This window comes from Phoenix dactylifera, unplaced genomic scaffold (assembly GCF_009389715.1).
Source record: "Phoenix dactylifera cultivar Barhee BC4 unplaced genomic scaffold, palm_55x_up_171113_PBpolish2nd_filt_p 000728F, whole genome shotgun sequence".
Lineage (NCBI taxonomy): Eukaryota > Viridiplantae > Streptophyta > Magnoliopsida > Arecales > Arecaceae > Phoenix > Phoenix dactylifera.
Genome location: NW_024068105.1, coordinates 31,593 through 52,061, shown reverse-complemented (window position 1 = coordinate 52,061; position 20,469 = coordinate 31,593). Strand labels below are relative to the sequence as shown.

Sequence of the window (20,469 nt, the reverse complement as noted above, 5' to 3'; positions counted from 1 at the left end):
CTTCGACTCCATCGGAGGCTAGGAAACCCCAGCCTCCATGTCTATTTAAGTAAACCTCACCCCTCATTCGAGCCTCACTATTAATCATGCTAGTTCGCCGCCAATTTGAGCCTATTTTCATTGAGATTTCGCTTGATTTTCCGTGAAGATTTTCATCAAGCTATCATCAATACCACACCGAAGTTGAGGTAACGAACTCTAGACCTTCTTCTCCTCCCTCTTCAAGTCCCTAGACTACCGTAGTTGGCTGATTGAAGCCGGCTAATCACTGAATTTCAAGAAGGGGCTCTCCCCTATTTTTCTTCTTTTTTTCTTTCCATTCGGTCGGCCACCACCGTCGAGGGCCGTGGCCGTTGCTGTCGTCGGGGTCATCACTGCCACTGTTGCCGAAAGTCGCCACCATGGGGGGTGGATGGGCCTAGAGCCTTGTTTCCTTCTTCTCATTTGAGAAGAGAACCATAGGTTCTCTCTATCTCTCTCTTACTCTCTCTCTATTTCTCTCTCTTTATCACTCTTTCTCACTCTACTCATTCTCTCACTACATAGTTTAGTGGACCAGTGGTGGGTCTAGAATTGTCTAGTAGATTCGGGCTGACCCTTGAAGGGGTCCCAGGCTAGCATTGCGGGACCAGGGACCCCCAGTGGGTATTGCAAACCTTAGGTCTCAAAACCAACATGATTTGATCATCTATTGGTAATACTTCAATATTAACCATAGTTAATGCAATTAAGCTGAGGATGAGACTTGACCATGTAGGGGGGACGAATGCTTGGGTACGAAGGTGTTGAACAGACCACTTTGCCCCCGAGTCGTAGATCGAAGAGTAGTTCAGTATGCATTGTACTTGAGTCTGAGATCAATGGAGATAAGAAGTCCTGTACACAATCACCTATATAGATAATATATGTATTTTGTAACATGAGCCGATGATTTGAGATTTGCACAGTTTACCATATAATTGTTGATTTATTTCTGACATAGTTATATAAATATATATTGCTTTACTATATAGATATATCAACTATCGATGATTATGTTTGCTTGGATTATGGTTTTGGTTGTTGGGATATGATGCTGATTATTTCAAAATTTGGACATGAAATATAATGTAACATTATATTTTTCTAGCATAGATGAAATTGATGATTTGATTGATGAACAAAAAGATTTAGACTAGACATGTTATGGATTGCCAGTCATGGGCCGAATCGTGACACATTGTTTTGCTACTACGGGCCGAAGCACGAATATTATGGTTTGCCACTACGGGCACGGTGGTCGAAGCGCGGATATTCTAGTTTTCCACCACGGGTCGAAGTGCAAATATTCTGATTTGCTATTGCGCGTCAAAACACAGTTATCTTGGTTTGCCACCGCAGACCGAGGCGTGGATATTTTGGCTTGCCACAATGGGCTGAAACGTGATCATAAATAGTCCAAATCTGAAAAATAATGGTTGATCAAAAATCTAAATAAAAATGGAGGATTAAAACTATAAAACCTATCTTATATATTTTCTGAAATGGATTATATGTTTGATGGCATACATTTATGGATGCATATTTACATGAATTTTATCGATCTATGTTAGAATATCGGTATAAGATTTTATGATTTTTGCCTCTATTTTGATGTGGTTTATAGTTAATCTTTATTTTAAATTTATTATATTTATATTAGTGTGAGTGGGTGGGATTATTATTAGACTATAAAGCTTACACCATCTCTTTTCTCCTTCTTTTAGAGTCCCAGAATGTATAGTTTCAGATGGGTTAGGCGTAGAGTTCGAGTATCGGATTTATGAGTTAGTTTATTTTTCTAATACCAATGTACATTTGAAGATTCTATAATTGAACTAGTTTGATTATGATAGATTTATCTAGTTGGATTATTTGGCTATTAACTATTAAGTTATTGGATATTTGTTCATCCTAGACTTTGCATGATCTCTAAAGCATTGCTCTAGAGTTCATGCGGCCGTGTGGCCGACCCAGGATGGGTTTGAGGTGCGGCAGTTATCAATATCCAGCACTGCACCTGCCGGTTGATTCCCGATATAGTAACAGGTTCAATGCATATAGTTTGTCCAGTGATATGTCCTGGACCAGCTATATGGATTTCAGGAAGTTAGGATCAACCATGTGCTGAGGAATGGCAACGGCTTGCTTGCAGATTGCGATGGCCGATAAAAGCCCAAAAGGAGCAGACTAATCTACCGAGATGGGGACTTTCCGAGAGAGTTGATTAAAAGTGATGTGCTGATTTTTCTAAGCCTAAATGAACAAGATGTACGATAGAGAACGACCCTCTTACGTTTGCTTGTTACAAGAAGCTGCAGGCTGATGACAGATGATAATTTTCCATGACGCTCTGCTGAAAACGACTTCAAGATACTTCATTCCTTCTTTATAACCTCTAGAGCCCTGTAATGATCGCAGTATTTCTCCTTGCACTTTCCTAGCAAATAGCTCGTAATAATCAATTCATTAATTAGTGACATCTTATGTCGTATTGCCCAAAAACCTATACATCCCTGCATTGCAACAAAATGTCATAACCAAAGAATCGTGATGCAAACGATGCCTGGATTCTTGGAGTATCGTCTCTATGGGCAATCTCAGCAGAACCTTTAGAAACGATTCCTCTAGTTATTCCAATTTTTATTTGCTTGGTCGAACTGACCCACCTTCGGGGAAACTTGCTCCTGCGATTTCCTATAAGACGGATCCTTGGGAACTGACATTGCAGCAAATACCCATACAGCTCCAGATGGAGAAACCAACTAAGTTCATTCTCTTCCTTTGCTTGCGCTTTTTCCTTGCATCGGCAGAAAATATCAGCACAAGAGCAACGAATGCTTTCCATGTTGGGGTGGTTCTCGACTTGGGCACATCGGTCGGGAAGACTGGCTGGACAAGCATTTCCATGGCAATCGAGGATTTCTATTCCAAGCACAGCAACTCCACCACAAGGCTGGTTGTTCACGCTGTGGATTCCGACAACGATGTTGTGCGAGCTGCATCAGCAGGTAGTAATTAGCTGTTATTAACAGTATATCGCGCGCTAATAATCTGCTGCTCTCTGCCTTCCTTTCAAATAGGAAAAATAAATTTAAAGTGAAACAAATTATCTGGTCATATATCACTCTTAGCTTCTTGTATCCAAGTATAGCAGGGAAAACGAGTTTAATGTGGAAAGATATAAATTCCTTTCTCTACAGGCTAGGATGACACTCGTGATAGATACAAAACTGCATGAGAAGTGCCGCATATGATTATCTAACAATTAAAACATATAAGGAAAGGAGATTAGGAAACCACCATATTGTGTTCTTCTAATTGTGACTGTTGGTCGGATGGGATAAAATTGATACCAAGCCAACAGGATTTGGTTCCTCCGGTCATCACCTTCTTCTCAGTGCATGCACCGGCGAGAGGTTCTGGGTTGTTATAATACACAAAAAAAGAAATTTCCGACTCTTATTTGCCGACGCTTATTCCAAGCGTCGGCAAAAAAATTTTTCCCGTCAACATTTGCCGATGCTTTTTAAAAGTGTCGGCTAATGACGACGCTTAAAAGCGTCGTCGAAGTTAGTATGTAATTGACGACACTTTCAACGACACTTTGGAAGCCAAAAAACCACTTCATTTTAGTCCCACATCGGCGGATCTGAAAACGAAAGAACTGTTTATATAGCCAAACCCAACAACCCTGCACGCATGGAATGAAGGTACCGATCGGAAAGGTTGTTTGTATTTCTCTTTGTGCTCCATCAGCACCATGGAATGGAGGAGAAGATGCAAACCGCCAATGGTAATTTTATTGGCTAATGGTAATTAGCGACGCTTTAAAGCGTCGGTAAAGAGCGACGCTTTAAAGCGTCGGAAAAAAACGACGCTTAAAAGCGTCGCTAAAATTGAATTAGCGACGCTTTTGAAAGCGTCGAAAAATATTTTTTCCACTGTAGCATAGGCGACGTTTTACCGACGCTTTGTAAAGCATCGGGATGGTTTCTACCGACGCTTAAAAGCGTCGCTAATAGCCAAAAAAAGCGTCACTAATGTCCAAGTTTCTTGTAGTGTTACCTTATTTTTCAACTAAGGAAGAAAAGAAAAAGAAAAGAAGATCGAAGAATGCAACAACTAGCTAGGTTCGCATCCAAAAAAACTAGCTTGAAGATATTATTTAGATTTATTGTTTTTAAATATATATCCAAAATTTACCGATGCAATCGATGTGGGACAATATATATGCTTGCACGGTTCTCACATATTCTCTCTATTTAAATCGAAATACTCTCGCTAGCAGACTAAAGGTATAAATCTAGTCAAATCTAATCATAAACATCATGGTCAATCCATGGTCGGTCTTAAAAGGGTCAATGTTGCAGTATTCCTTAGGCACACATAGGTCATATACCAAGTCCGCTTTAAAACTATTTGTAACAATGCAAGACGTTATCCAAAAGAGTTGTTAAGTATCCAAGATCTCCCTAGCATACAATAATATAAGACTAGATGCATACCCACATGGATCATCATAAAGAAGATCATGACTGGGTGAAATGATGTAGAGCTATAGATCTCGTATGAAGGAAAACACCTTTAAAACTACTTTGATGTTCACACATCTGCGAAATCTTTCTATTATTATATGGTTCATAACAATCTTAGGAAAATAAAGGAAGGTGTTACTATATGCAAGCACATTTTTTTGCCGTGTTATCTATTTATTTTTGGATAAAATTATCTTTTGGCGTTGATTGATGCCTTCATTACAACACATCATGCAAAACAAAATTTAAGAACTATCAATAGGGCAATTTACAAGTTTAAATAATATATATATATATATATATATATATATATATATACAAATATTTCAGAAAAAAAGTAGTCAAGAAATTTACCTGTAACGAGAAAGGCGTCATGTTTTGATGTGATTGGTTTCCTGTCGATGAATCGGCAATTTGTTGTCAGTCATTTCCACCATCCACCTCAATCCACCATTCATTTTTCAAATAAAATCTGCCACTTCGCTGCATGAACACAGCCCTGGAGCTGCTTAAAAACAGAGAGGTGCAAGCCATCATAGGTCCCCAAAAATCATCACAGGCCGCTTTCGTCTCTGATCTCGGCAACAAGAGTCATGTCCCTATCGTCTCCTTCTCAGCAACAAGCCCTTCCCTCTCCTCCACTCGCACACCATACCTTGTAAGGACAACAGTAAACGATTCTTGTCAGGTAAATAGCATCGCCTCCCTCATCAAGGCCTATGGATGGAAGGAGGTGGTACCCATCTACGAGGACACCGACTACGGCAGGGGCATCATACCGTACCTCATCGATGCTCTCCAAGGGATGGACATCCGCATCTCCTACCAAAGCTTGATCCCCCTATCAGCAACAAATGATGAAATCATGGAAGAGCTCCACAAGTTAACGACCATGCAAACCAGAGTATTCGTCGTGCACATGACATCCCCTATGGGCTCTCGCCTATTTCCAGAGGCCAAGGTGGCAGGAATGATGAGCGAAGGGTACGTGTGGATCATGACGGATGGGCTAGCCAACGTCGTGGATTCCCTCGATCCTTCCATCGTTGATTCGATGCAGGGAGCCCTGGGTGTGAAGTCATACGTGCCCAAATCGAGGGAGCTCGATGACTTCACGCGAAGATGGAAGAGGAGATTCCAGAAAGACAACCCCAGTGATCAGCTAACCGAGCCCAGCATCTTCGGACTGCGGGCTTACGATACAGTTTGGGCGGTGGCCATGGCGGCGGAGAAGGTCGGGGTGGCGAATGCTAGATTTCAGAAGCCACAGGCTGCTGCCAAGTTGACAGCTTTGGAAACAGTGGGAATTTCCATGAATGGTCCAGAACTTCTGGAGGCAATTCTGGAGAGCAGATTCAGAGGTATCAGTGGCGATTTCCATCTCGTAGATGGGCAGCTCCGGTCCTCCGTATTCCAAATAATCAATGTGGTTGGAAGAGGAGGGAGAAGGGTGGGGTTTTGGACGCCACGATATGGATTCTCGAAAGAATTAAATCAGAGGAAAACTAAATCGTATTCCACCTTGACGACTGATTTGCATCATGCGATCTGGCCGGGGGAATCGACTGCAGTACCAAAGGTTGGGAAATGCCAGAAAGTGGGAAGAAACTGAGGATTGGTGTTCCCGTACGCGACGAAAATCTTGTAAATGTGGAAAGGAATCCTTCCACGAATGTAACGACAGTAAGCGGGTATTGCATCGATGTCTTCGAGGCTGCAATACAGAGACTATCTCACGCACTACCTCATGAGTACATCCCTCTCCCTCTCAATGCACAAGGACAAGGTTCCAAGACTTACGATGATTTCGTCGACCAGGTCTATCTTCAGGTATCCCTCCTCCTCCTCCCACTCCTCTCCATCGCCATTTTACTCTAATAGCTCAGCAAACATGACAACTATTTGATTTCATCATCGATAAAATATTGTAGTCCTTTTTAACCGTTTTTCTTAGAAAAGAAGGAAACATGGCAACTAGGTTACAAATAGAATTTGACCGTTTCTTTTTAAAAAATGAATATTATGGCATTTTTTGGTATTATTTGCTTAATTATCTACTGATATTTCGAAATTGTTTCCGATGTTTCATTCCAAAGTTGACATTGATTAAAAGATATATATAGTCTTCTACTATTCAAACAAGATGTTTTCTGATACACAGAGATTGTTTCTTTAACAGGAGGAACAAGAGTGGATTCACACACCTTTCTTACTATTAATTCTCAAAAACATATATTTCTTTCTTCTCTGTGTATTGATAAGCCACAGAATACAACTCTTCTTATAGACCAAAGCAAACTCTTACGTTTCGTACAAGAATAAAAGCAAAATAGAATTCTAAACGTCAGCATTAAAGTCTGACCCTTGGTTACATAAATAGTCATAACCTTTACGTCTGGGAAACTCTAAACGTCTGAATTTAAACACCTCGTGATCTGTGCTTGCCCCTTCAACTTCTCATTTAAGGCTGCCTTAAAATATGTGACTATGCTTGAGTTTATCCTTTAACAAATTCCTCCCTTAAACTCAAATATTTTCCATCCTTCATTCCAATCATCATCTTATATTTTTCGAATAGCTCTTTTGGTAGCGGCTTTGTAAAGATATCCGCCACTTGGTCACGACTCGCAACGTGACTCAATCGCACAATGCCTTCCTTCACATGCTCCCGGATGGAATGAAAGCGAACATCTATATGTTTGCTCCTTTCATGGTGCACCGAATTTTTTGCCAACTCAATTGCCGACTTATTGTCGACACGGATTTCGGTTGCCTCATGTTGCTGGAGCTTTAGCTCGCGAAGAAGATTTCTTAGCCATATTGAGTGGCGCACACACCAAGATGCTGCCACATACTCCAACTCACATGTTGATAATGTCACTATTGGTTGCTTCTTTGAGAGCCATGTGAAAGCCATGTCTCCCATATAGAACACATATCCTGATGTGCTTTTTCGATCATCTACATCTCCGCACCAATCACTGTCGGAGTAACCCACCAGTTTGCATTCATTTGTCTTTGAGTAGAATAACCCGAGTGACTCCGTTCCTCGGATATATCGAAGAATCCTTTTGATAGCCTTCAGATGCGAGTATTTCGGCTCCTCCATGAATCGGCTCACCATGCCGATGCTATATGCGATGTCCGGCCTTGTGCATGTGAGATACTGTAGGCTTCCAACTAAACTCCGGTATTGGTTTGCATCCACTGGATCTCCTCCCTCAAACTTAGAGAGTTTCAAACCAAGTTCCATCGGGGTTGCTACCGGGTTGCATTCTTCCATCTTGTATTTCTTCAAAATGTCTTTTACATACGCCTCTTGTGACACAAATATTTCCGATTTTCCTTGTCTAATCTCAAGACCAAGGAAGTACTTCATCAACCCCAGATCTATCATCTCGAACTCCCGAGTCATGGCTTCTTTAAAATCTTTTATTATCTCCTCATTATTCCCCATGAATATAAGATCATCAACGTAAAGGGCAACAAACAACAAGTTATCTTTTTCTTTCTTTACGTATAATGCATGCTCGTAGGGAAACAGCATGAACCCGTTCTCCTTGAAGTAGGTGTCGATTCGGGTGTTCCATGCTCGAGGCGCTTGCTTCAGCCCATATAGTGCCTTCCTTAACTTCAGCACTTTTTTTCCTTCCCCAGCTTTCATGTATTCGAGTGGCTGTTCTACATATACTTCCTCTTCAAGTACACCATTTAAGAATGCTGATTTTACGTCCATTTGATAGATTGGCCATTTGAATTGAGCCGCTTGGGATATAAGAAGTCGGATTGTTTCCATCCTTGCAACTGGAGCAAAAACTTCGTCATAGTCAATCCTCGCTTTTTGCCTATAGCCCTTTGCAACTAGCCGGGCCTTGTACCTTTCTATCTCACCTTGGGCGTTCATTTTTTTCTTTATACCCATTTTACTCCTATGGGCTGATATCCTTTTGGTAGCTTCACCAAGTCCCAAAGTTTCATTTCTTTTGATAGCCCTTATTTCTTCATCCATCGCGTCTTGCCATTTCTTATCTCTTGTTGCTTCTTCAAAAGTAATATCCTCGGTATTGACTAGAAGACATACCAAGTGAACTTCGCTTGTTGACTCATACAGGTCTTGCAGGCTTCGCATCTTTGATTGTCTTGGTTCTTCTTCATCATCAGATATTGGAGGTCTTGACGGTGTGATTGTTGGTGCAACAGTTGAGAATCCTCCTTTTTCTTCCTCTTGTGTCACTTTCTTTAGGTTGTTCCAATCTCATGCTTTTGTTTCATTTATTTGCACATCTCGGCTCACCACCACCTTCCTTACAATGGGGTCGAACAATTTAAAAGCTTTTGTCTTCTCGTCATACCCGATGAACACGTACTTCTTGCTCTTATCATCTAGTTTGGTTCTTCTTTGATCCGGTACGTGCGCATAGGCTACACTACCGAATACTTTTAGGTGTGATACAGTGGGCTTCTATCCACTCCAGGCTTCCTGCGGTGTTTGATCCGCCAATTTTGCATGTGGGCCCCGGTTTTGTACATACACAGCACATTGTACCGCTTCTGCCCAAAATTCTTTTGGCCTGTCTTTGCTCTTCAACATTGACCGGACCATGTTGAGAATAGTCCGATTTTTTCTCTCAGCTACACCATTTTACTGAGGTGAGTAGGGTGCGGTCAAGAATCTCCTGATCCCTTGTTCCTCGCAATAGCTTGTGAAGGAAGTTGACATATACTCTCCGCCTCTATCTGACCGTAAGGCCTTGATATAACGACCGATCATCTTCTCCACTAACACCTTGAATTTCTTGAATACCTCAAGTGCCTCAGACTTTTCTTTTAGAAAATAAACCCATGTCTTCCTTGTAAAGTCGTCAATGAAAGTGAGAAAATACTTCTCACTGAATGACTTTGGTGTGATCAGGCCACATATGTCGGTGTGTACTAACTCGAGAGGACGTCCTGCATGATATTCCGCACCTTTTGAAAAAGTGTTCCTTGCTTGCTTGCCGAGTACACATCCCTCGTAGAATTTCCTGGTATAGTCCATGTCTGGTAGCCCGTGGACTATATTCTTCTTTGCTAACTTTCTTAGGCCATCGTAATGCAAGTGTCCGAGCCGTACGTGCCACAGTAAAGCTTTATCTTCTATGTCAACTCGCAAACACTTCCATCATGTTATCAATAGCTTCTGGCTCTGTGTAGCCATTCTCAACTACTTCCCACGCATCTTGTGCACCAAGTAATGCACGCATCTAAATACTCCAATTGTCGTAGTTTGACTTTGTGAGTCGTGACAGCTGCATCTGCCCCAATGATGTACTCCCGGGATTCACCATGGCTCTGATACCAATTTGATGCATAGAGATTATTTCTTTAAGAGGAGGAACAAGAGTGGATTCACACACCTTTCTTACTATTAATTCTCAAAAACTTATATTTCTTTCTTCTCTATGTATTGATAAGCCACAGAATACAACTCTTCTTATAGACCAAAGCAAACTCTTACGTTTCGTACAAGAATAAAAGCAAAACAGAATTCTAAACGTCAGCATTAAAGTCTGACCCTTGGTTACATAAACAGTCATAACCTTTTATGGGAAACTCGAAACGTCTGGGAACTCTAAACGTCTGAATTTTAAAACACTTCGTGACCTGTGCTTGCCCCTTCAACTTCTCATTTAAGGCGGCCTTAAAATATGTGACTATGCTTGAGTTTATCCTTTAACATTTTCTTAGCTCCTGGAGTGATCGAGTGGTAGTGGGTTGAAAATTACTGTTTGAATTAATGCTTGGTTCTGATAGTCTTCAGTTTTCCGTTTTCGATCTAATAATTGCCTCCTTAGATAACTGAAGCAGAATATTTCATCATGTGACACCTACCGCATCGTTGAATGCCATGCAACCTGTTCTTTCTTGAATTTAAACTTGGAGTTCCAAGAATTTGGTAAGTAAAAAATTCAAATCTGAACTACCTTTTCTCCTCTTAACTAATGAAGTATTTTTTTATTATCTTTTCTCCTCTTGAGGTAACAGAAGTACGATGCTTTGGTGGGGGATGTAACAATCAGATTCAACAGATCTTTGTATGCGGATTTCACATTGCCGTACACTGCATCAGGGGTGTCAATGATCGTGCCAGTCAAAGACAACACAAACAAGAACGCATGGATTTTCTTAAGGCCACTGAGTATGAGTCTCTGGCTGGGGAGCTTTGCCTTCTTTGTCTTCACAGGCTTTGTTATTTGGGTGATGGAGCATAGGATCAACACGGAGTTCAGGGATCCAGTTTCCCATCAGCTTGGAACTGTCTTCTACTTCTCCTTCTCTACACTGGTCTTTGCTCACAGTTGCGTAAATATTGTCTTCAACCCCAAAATCTCCCATTAATGCTTAAGTATCATGATTGGATGTGCCAAGCAACATGAATATAAGCAATTTGCACTTACGATGGGAAAATGATTTGTGTATCCATCTAATAAGCTGATCTGCACAATACCTCTTAAAGATTATACTAACAAAATTGAGATGCTGAAACAGACCTTTACCAATGTTTAACCCCGCTAAAACATATTGTAGGCGACAGCAGTTTGTTTTATAAACAATACAAAAAGAAAGAATAAAATGAACAATATATAAATTATACATAAGTAAGTATTCTTTTAAAACTGAAAAAACGTATTGAAACTACTCGAGGATATGCTTTTTCCGGGAAAAAGAAATCTAGTAGCATTTAGTGTAACTATTTCATATTATGGTTTGTATTTCAAGTACTTCATAATGTATAGTTGATATATCGTTTGTTTTCTTCCTGCTTTATTGGAAATACTTCAATTTTTTTCTCAAAAACAAATCAGAACTATTCTGTAAAAGATTGATATCACTTACCAGACTTCGTAAACTAAAAATATCATTAGTTTTGTATGTTGTTGTTCTATCTCTTCCATAATCACTGTACTCTTAATGTTTCGTGATAATTGTTTTCATAATTTTCAATCTTTTAAATATCATTTATAACTTAGCCTGTTTCAATCCAGTACTGTTATAAGCAAAATGCAACAATGAAAAGATTCAAAAGTAGCATACTTAATTTGAAACCTAAATTTTGTTCAAGAAGGCTAAGATAACTTAGATGGTAATTGCCGGAGATGATTTTAAAATTCGTAGAGTTCACAAAAGACACTGCATATGGTGGGAGGAAAAAAGGCCAAACAGTGATTCATGATCCCTTAATGGATGTTGCAAGCTTATAACTTTCACAGAGACTAAACACTCAAGTATGCTATTGGATAATTAAATATACACAACTTCTGAACTTTCCATTAGAAAGCTTATAATTAATTTATATATTGCAGGAGAGAGGGTGGAGAACATCTTATCTAAGCTTGTGGTAATCATATGGGTGTTTGTTGTGCTGGTGCTTACATCAAGTTACACTGCTAGCTTAGCATCAATGCTTACTGTACAACAGCTTAAACCAACTGTAACTGATGTACGAGATCTCCTCAGGAATGGAGACTATATCGGCTATAGCAGGGGTTCCTTTGTTGAGGATCTCTTGAAGGAACTCCACTTTGATGAATCGAGGATCAGGGCCTATGACACTCCTGAAGAATATGTTGAGGCCCTCTCAAAAGGAAGCAAGAATGGTGGTGTCGCTGCAATTGTCCATGAAGTCCCTTATATCAAGCAATTTCTTGCACAACATTGCACTGCTTACGCCATGGTTGGACCAATTTATAAAACTGCAGGGTTTGGATTTGTGAGTTTTACTATCCTAATCTTCATTATCGGTGCAACGTCTCTATATATAGAGATCAAATACTTAATATCAGCAATTTCGGCAAAACAAACTCTTGCAATGCACCTATATAGTTCTCATACCGTAGATCCAGCATTTTTATACATACATACATGCATACACACGCGCGCATGCATATATGTGCGTATGGAAACTAGCATGTTCCATGAGGGGAAAATTATGTTTTCATTTTGTTTAGAGAAAAGGACGGTATTTGGATGCACTTTGAAAACCCAAAAAATTCTAGACAGGGAATTGAAACTTTCTAATAAGAGTAATTATTATAAAGTTCCCACCCTCTCATCCAAAGGTAAACATGTTAAATCTTTATTGGAAACTAGATATTTGATCCATAAAATCTCAATTTTGAAATTCGAAAGCTTTATGAATTCAAGAAAAGAAATATAAGAAATATAACATAGTTAATTTGATAGTATAAACTTCTAACAATAAAGATTCCATTGTTTTCAGAAGTCAATAAGTGATAGAGTATGCAACGGTGGTGGAAACACAAAAATATGGAAGAGAAAATACTTTATATAAGATAATGGAGTAGTACAACTTTTCTTCAAAGAGGAATCCAACTTTACTTACAAGCCCTCTCTATCTATCACTCCTTTCTTTTTTTTTCCTTCTATACATTCTTCTTCACAATAGCCACATATTTATAGGCACTAGAAGTGATCTTTTAACCTTCCCTAATAAATACATCATTATGTAACCTTTTAGATTTTTCATATGACCCTTTAGATTCTTCATATGACCCTTTGGATTCTGAATATGATCCTTTGGATTCTGAATATGATCCTTTGAATTCTTCAGCATAATTAAGTTTATCAACTTCCAACACCCCCCCTTAAACTTAATTGTTCTTTCTTTATCATACCAAGAGAATTTTTAAACTTGATGAAGAGGTCTACTTTCAAAGGTTTAGTGAATATATCAGCCACATGATCTTGTGTCTTCACATATAGTAGCTCTACCTCTTTATTCTTCATATGCTCCCGGATTGAATGAAAATGAATATCAATATGTTTGCTTCTTTGATAATACATTGGATTCTTTCCTAGTGCAATGGCTGATTTGCTATCATTGTTTATCTTAGTAGGCTTCTTTTGCTCAGAACCAACTTCCTTTAGCAAGTTTCTTAGCCATATTGCATATGATACACATGCAGATGCAGCAACATATTCAGCTTCACATGTAGAAAGAGTAACAATAGGTTGCTTCTTTGACATCCATGAAAATACTGCATTTTCCATAAAAAATGCGAATCCAGAAGCACTCTTACGGTCATCCATGTCTCCAGCCTAATCACTAGCTGAGTAGCCAACAAGTTCAAAGTTATTAAGATGAGAATAAAATAGTCCATCAGTAATAGTACCTCGGATGTACCGAAGAATCCTCTTTGCTGCCTTCCAATGCATTGATTTGGGCTCTTCCATAAATCTGCTGACTAAGCCGACTGCATATAATATGTCCGGCCTTGTACAGATCATATACCTCAAACTTCCCACTAAGCTTCTGTAGAGAGTAGGGTCCACAACCTTTCCTTCATCTTCTTTTGATATTTTTGCTCCACAATCAACGGGGGTGCTTATAGGATTACAATCTTCCATTTTGAATCTCTTCAAGATTTCTTTAGCATAACCTTCTTGGGATATGAAAATTCCTTCTTCATGTTGTTTGACTTCCAAACCAAGAAAGTATGTCATGAGTCCCATGTCTGTCATCTCAAATTCCTTCATCATAGCATGCTTGAACACTTCAATCATTTGTGGATCGTTACCTGTAAAGATGAGATCATCCACATACAAACAAATAAGTAATATGTTAGAATTTTTTTCTTTTTCATACACAGCATACTCAGAGGGACATTGCTTGAAGCCGTTTGCTTTGAAGTAGCTATCAATCCTTGAGTTCCAAGCTCTTGGAGCTTGTTTTAAGCCATAAAGTGCCTTCTTTAGCCTTTAAAACCTTCTCTTTGCATTCCTTCTTCACATACCCTTTAGGTTGCTCAACATATACTTCTACTTCTAATAAGCCATTCAAAAAGGCCAACTTCACATCTAGTTGGTAGATTCTCCAATTATTTTGTGCTGCCAAGAAAATTACCAGGCGAATTGTCTCCATACGAGCTACGGGAGCAAATACCTCCTCGTAGTCAATCTCGGCTTGTTGTTTGTAGCCTTTAGCTACTAAGCGAGCCTTGTATTTTTCTATCTTTTCCTTCTACGTTCTTCTTTACCTTGTAAACCCATTTCACTCCGATGGGCTCATGGCCTTCTGGAAGAGTGGTAAGCTCCCATGTGTCATTCTTTTGGATTGCTTTCATTTCTTCATCCATGGCCGTCTTCCAGTTTTCATTCTTCACTGCTTCTTCAAAAGAGATTACATCCTCATCAGCATATAAACAAATGAGATTAAGAGGTCTTGTTACCTCATAGAGATCTTGAATGCTTCTTGTCTTTCTGGAATCCTCACTTAAAGATGGAGATCTTGTGCTAGGTGAAGAGAGAGGTGAGGAATCTTCAGCTTGAGCCTTTTCATCTTCTTCTTCTTGTACTTCCACCAAGTTGGTGCTCCAATTCCAACTTCCTTCTTCATTGAACTTCACATCTCGGCTTACACTTCTTTGTCTTTGGATCATAGAGTCTATATGCCTTGGACCTCTGGTCATATCCTATAAAGATGCAAGGATAACTCTTATCATCAAGCTTGCTTCTTCTTTGATCTGGGATGTGTGCATAGGCAATACAACCAAATACTCTTAGATGAGATACATTTGGCTTATAGCCATTCCATACTTCTTGAGGGGTTCTTCCATCAAGATTCTTTGTTGGGCAGCGGTTGAGGATGTACACCGCACAATTCATGGCTTCTGTCTAAAACTCTTTTGGCATTTTCTTTGTGTTCAGCATGCTTCTCACCATGTCAAGAATGGTTTGATTCTTCCTTTCTGCTACACCGTTCTGCTGGGGTGAGTATGCGGCAGTTAAAGTCCTCCAAATGCCTTAAGATTTGCAGAATTCTTCGAACTCTTTCGAGGTATACTCTCCTCCTCGATCTGATCTCAAAGCTTTGATTTTGCACCCAGTTTGGTTCTCCACAAGAGCTTTGAATTTTTTGAATATCTCCAGGGCCTCCCGTTTCTTCTTCAAGAGATACACCCAAATTTTCCTGCTAAAGTCATCAATAAATGTTAGAAAATAACGACGACCTCCAAATGAGGCCGGTGTGATGGGACCACAAATATCCGTATGGATGAGTTGCAAAGATTTTTTGGTTCGATGAAATGACTCCTTTGGAAAACTTGTTCTTGACTGTTTTCCAATAATACATGCTTCACATATTTCTTCACAAGTGTTCTCCATGAGAGGTAACCCCTTCACCATCGCCTTTGAGGAGAGGAGCTTCAAAGAGCTAAAGTTCAAATGCCCGAACCTCAAGAGCCATAGCCACATGTTATTCTTCATGCATGCACTTAAGCACTTTGTATTGATATACTTAATGTTCAACACGAACATTCGGTTCTTGGTCATAGGTACTTTGCAATCAACTGATCATGTTTATTCAAGTACAGGCATCCTCCTTTCATGCAAACATTAAAGCCTTTTTCTAATAATTGACCAAGACTTAAGATATTTGTTTTCATATTAGGCACTTAGTAAACATTAGAAATGAACTGTTGAGAACCATCCTTGAGTTGGATTAGGATCTTACCTATCCCCTTCACTTGAATTTTTGAGGCATCTCCAAAAGAAACGTTGCCTTCCACTGTCTCATCTAACTCTTTAAAGACATGTTTGTGCCCACACATATGATTGCTTGCACCGGTATCCAAGTACCATTTATTCTCATTGGAGGCTTCTTCTCCCTTCTCTGCTAGTAGTAACACACCATTTTCTCCTTCCTCCTTCCTTGCATAGTTGGCCTTCTCATGCACTTGGTTATTCTTATTATGGTAACATTCTGAGGTAAAATGACCATATTTGCCACAAATAAAGCATTTAACATTTCTTTTATCATACCTTTGTCCTCCTCTTGAGAAACCTCCTTGCCTTTTTCCGTCTTGAGTGCTTTCTTCATTTAATGGAAATCCTGGGCCTCCTCTTCCTCTGCCACGTCCAAAGGAACCTCGTCCTTGTCCACGGCCTCGTCCATGATGATATCCACGGCTGTAACCATGACCATGGTTTTTATGTTTGTCCTCGTCAGTTGGGCCTTCCTTCTTCTCACTGATGGTGAGCTTGCTTTTCAGGGCTTGCTCCAAAGGTTCTTTTTTTCGCAACAAGATCCTCTGCTCATGGACTTGTAGAGAACCCATGAGTTCATCAACTGTCATAGTATCCACATCTTTGGACTCTTCAATTGCTGTCACAACATAGTCAAACTTTTGATCCAAGGATCTTAGGATCTTCTCCACCACACGCTTGTCCTCTATATTCTCACCATTTCTCCTCATTTGGTTTACAATAGATAGAGCCTTTGTGAAGTAATCCGAGATGGATTCTCCTTCCTTCATCTTCAAAGTCTCGAACTCGCCTCTCAATATTTGGAGGCGCACCTTCTTCACTTTCTCAACACCCTTATGGGCTTTCTCGAGGATCTCCCATGCTTGCTTTGAGTTGGTAGCACCAGCAATCTTCTCAAAAGTGGCTTCATCTAAGCCTTGATAAATGAAGTAGAGAGCCTTCTTATCTTTCTTCAAAGTCTCTCGTTGTTGCGCTCTATCTCCATCTTCTTCATAGCCTTTTTCGACTATATCCCAAATATCTTGAGATCCAAGTAACGCCTTCATTTGGATACTCCAATTCTCATAGTTGGTATTGGTGAGACGAGGAATAGGAAGCATCCCGGTAGCCATGACCAAGCTCTGATACCACTTTGATAGAGTATGCAACGGTGGTGGAAACACAAAAATATGGAAGAGAAAATACTTTATATAAGATAATAGAGTAGTACAACTTTTCTTCAAGGAGGAATACAACTTTTCTTCAAGGAGGAATACAACTTTACTTACAAGTCCTCTCTATCTATCGCTCCTTTCTTTTTTTTCCCTCTATACATTCTTCTTCACAATAGCCACATATTTATAGGCACTAGAAGTGATCTTTTAACTTCCCTAATAAATACATCATTATGTAACCTTTTAGATTTTTCATATGATCCCTTTGGATTCTTCATATGACCCTTTGGATTTTGAATATGATCCTTTGGATTCTGAATATGATCCTTTGAATTCTTCAGCATAATTAAGTTTATCAACTTCCAACAATAAGCATATTCGCATGCAGTTTTTGAGTGCTCAAGCTCAATTTCATCAATAAGCATGCTAATATCTCTAGCATTCGTATCATTATGCCGCCCTTGAGTCATAAGAATTCCTCATTAGTTGGTATGCCTAACTCTTCTCACTTCTCTCACTTCCACAGGTTTTCCCTAAAGGCTCCCCTCTGGTCCCTAATATCTCAAGGGCAATACTAAATGTAACCGATGGAGATGACATACTAGAGATTGAGAGGAAGTGGTTTGGGGATCAAAATGCTTGTCAAAATCAAGGTAGTATTGTCAGCTCTAACGGCCTCACCTTTCTGAGCTTTTGGGGACTATTTCTCATCACCGGAGTTGCTTCAACTTGCGCCGTTTTAATATTTTTAGCTACGTTCTTCTACGAAAATTGGCATGAGATGAGAAATATCGATCGTGACAGGCCCATTTCGCAGAGGCTCATTTCCTGGTTAAAATATTACGACAGGAAAGATGAAAATTCTTATACTTTCAGAAGGGACCAAACTAATGACATGAACATTGATGCCAGTATATACCGCCGAGATGAAGCCAATGCTGAGGCCTCACACAATCAAATAAGTAATTCGAGCTATTCAGATGCTGTCTCCGACTCACATGAAGAAGAGAGCTCCTCTGCAGGGCTTGCAAATCCTAGCGCAGAAGCTGAGCAGATCTCTACTGTTACCAAACTGAAATAAGGACTGGAGAGCTATAAAACGGGGACAGGAAACTTGTGTTATTATATTTTTATCTCAAAAACCTGATCAACTAATCTCAGCTCCTTCTAGTGGATTACATTTTCAGCTTATTGCGGGGACGGCATTCTGCCGGAGCCTCACACAACAGCCTAGCCCACATTAAGCTAGCAGAGAAAGAGGACCGCGTTCCTCCCGAGGTATAGTCCACTTTGGGGGTCGAGCGTACCCGGAGCCCTCCTCACGATTTTGTCCCACAAAAGGGCCCTCGAGAGGAAAGGATTTCTACCCCCCATTTAAGGCACAGAACCTTTCCGCTACTAGCCGATGTGGGACTAAATTCAAGGCCCCCTCCCCCCCCCACAACATAGCCCCCCAGCGGGAAGGTTCCGGCCAGGTTTTACCCCAACGGGCCCCCACAGTCCTGGAGGGTAGTCAATGGAGAGAGGAGGCGCCCCTACCTGACGCGCCATCTGTTGCGGGGACGGCATTCTGCCGGAGCCTCACACAACAGCCTAGCCCACATTAAGCTAGCAGAGAAAGAGGACCGCGTTCCTCTCGAGGTATTGTCCGCTTTGGGGGTCGAGCGTACCCGGAGCCCTCCTCACGGTTTTGTCCCACAAAAGGGCCCTCGAGAGGAAAGGATTTCCACCCCCCATTTAAGGCATGGAACCTTTCCGCTACTAGCCGACGTGGGACTAAATTCAGGCCCCCCCCCCCCCCCCCCCACACACACACACACACACACACACACACACACACACACACACAGCTCTTTCCACATTGTAGTGAGTTTATACTAATCCAAAATGTTCAGTTTAATCTAACACCTATAAATGGTATCTTGCTGATTCCTATTAACCCCAAAGACGAACGCACGCAGGAATAAAAAACAAGCTAAAAACAAAGATTAGCTTTACCATGGTTGAACTTCCAGTGGGTCACATGCACGGTGACACCATGTAATTCAAATTTTTACGAAGAGAACTATTTATGGGCCATAAGCTTTCCAATGGTTAAAATAAGGGAGTTTACGATCTCTCACTTTCATCAGAGATGCATCCCTTCGTCTTGTAGAAATTATGAAGAACAATCGCCACAAAAAGGGGAAGTCCTCTGGCTTTAGCAACAGAATGGCTTCCTCTAAATGCATAAAATCACTCCCATTAGGTTTTGGCTTCGATATGGTAGGTGTTGAAAGTTAAGTGGAAGTCCTGAAGAGAGGTCTTTTAAAGGTATAAATGCATCCATTGCACTAGATTGGGTCTGGACTTGGTCGAGGCCATTCTATTTTGTAAATTATTTGAAGTTGGAATCTTTAATTAGCTTATTTGTATTTATTAAAGGCTTAACAACATTTTGTAAATGAGGGCTGAAGCAATGTAACCCACTTTCCCGGCCTCTATTGTTCATCATGGTTGCTGACATGTTATGCCGGACCATGAAAGTGGCTCCAGTAGTTCCCTGACAACACATTGACATATATCTTCTGCAGTGCCTCCAAAAACCATGTCAGCATGTTAAAATGTATCCTATACTCGTATGAGCTGCTAACGAGCTTGAAGATTAACTTCAGCAAAACCCAACTCGTTGGGATGGGCATGAAGGAAAATGAGACCACCCCCCCTCCGACCCCTCTCAAAATATCTATTGAAAATTGCCTCACCATTTCGGAAGCAAGTACACAAGGTTTACAAGCTTTCTACCAGTGGCCGCATTAGTAGGAGATGGCAAGCAAGCGTCGTTCTGGCACGAAGTTTGGAAAAATTGTGAGACTTTTAACGAAACGTCCCCAGTCCTCCTTTCTCTTGCTGAAGACCGAGGTTCAAGTATTGGAGATTTCATGAAAGTAGATAACTGGATGACAAACTTCAGAAATCCGATGAGTGATGGGGCCCGCTTGGAGTTTCCGACTCTAAAAACACTCCTGACCACTGCCAATATCTCAAAGGAGAATGATGGGAGGTTATGGAAATGGTCTTCATCCAGGACTTTCAGTACTGTTCGACGGTGCTGTCTTTTCTTAATGCATGGAGGCATAACACCTCAGCTTTGTTGCATTATTTGGAAACTGCCCTCACCCAAGAAGGTGAAGACCTTCATCTGGTTGTGCTATCGCAATAAAATTCTTAAAACT

At 40.4% G+C, this 20,469-nt stretch overlaps 1 pseudogene; it reads left to right on the top strand.

The window, feature by feature from the left end:
- The first annotated feature begins 2,608 nt into the window (after positions 1-2,608).
- On the top strand, positions 2,609-18,335 carry LOC103696042 (annotated as a pseudogene).
- The last annotated feature ends 2,134 nt before the right edge of the window (positions 18,336-20,469 follow it).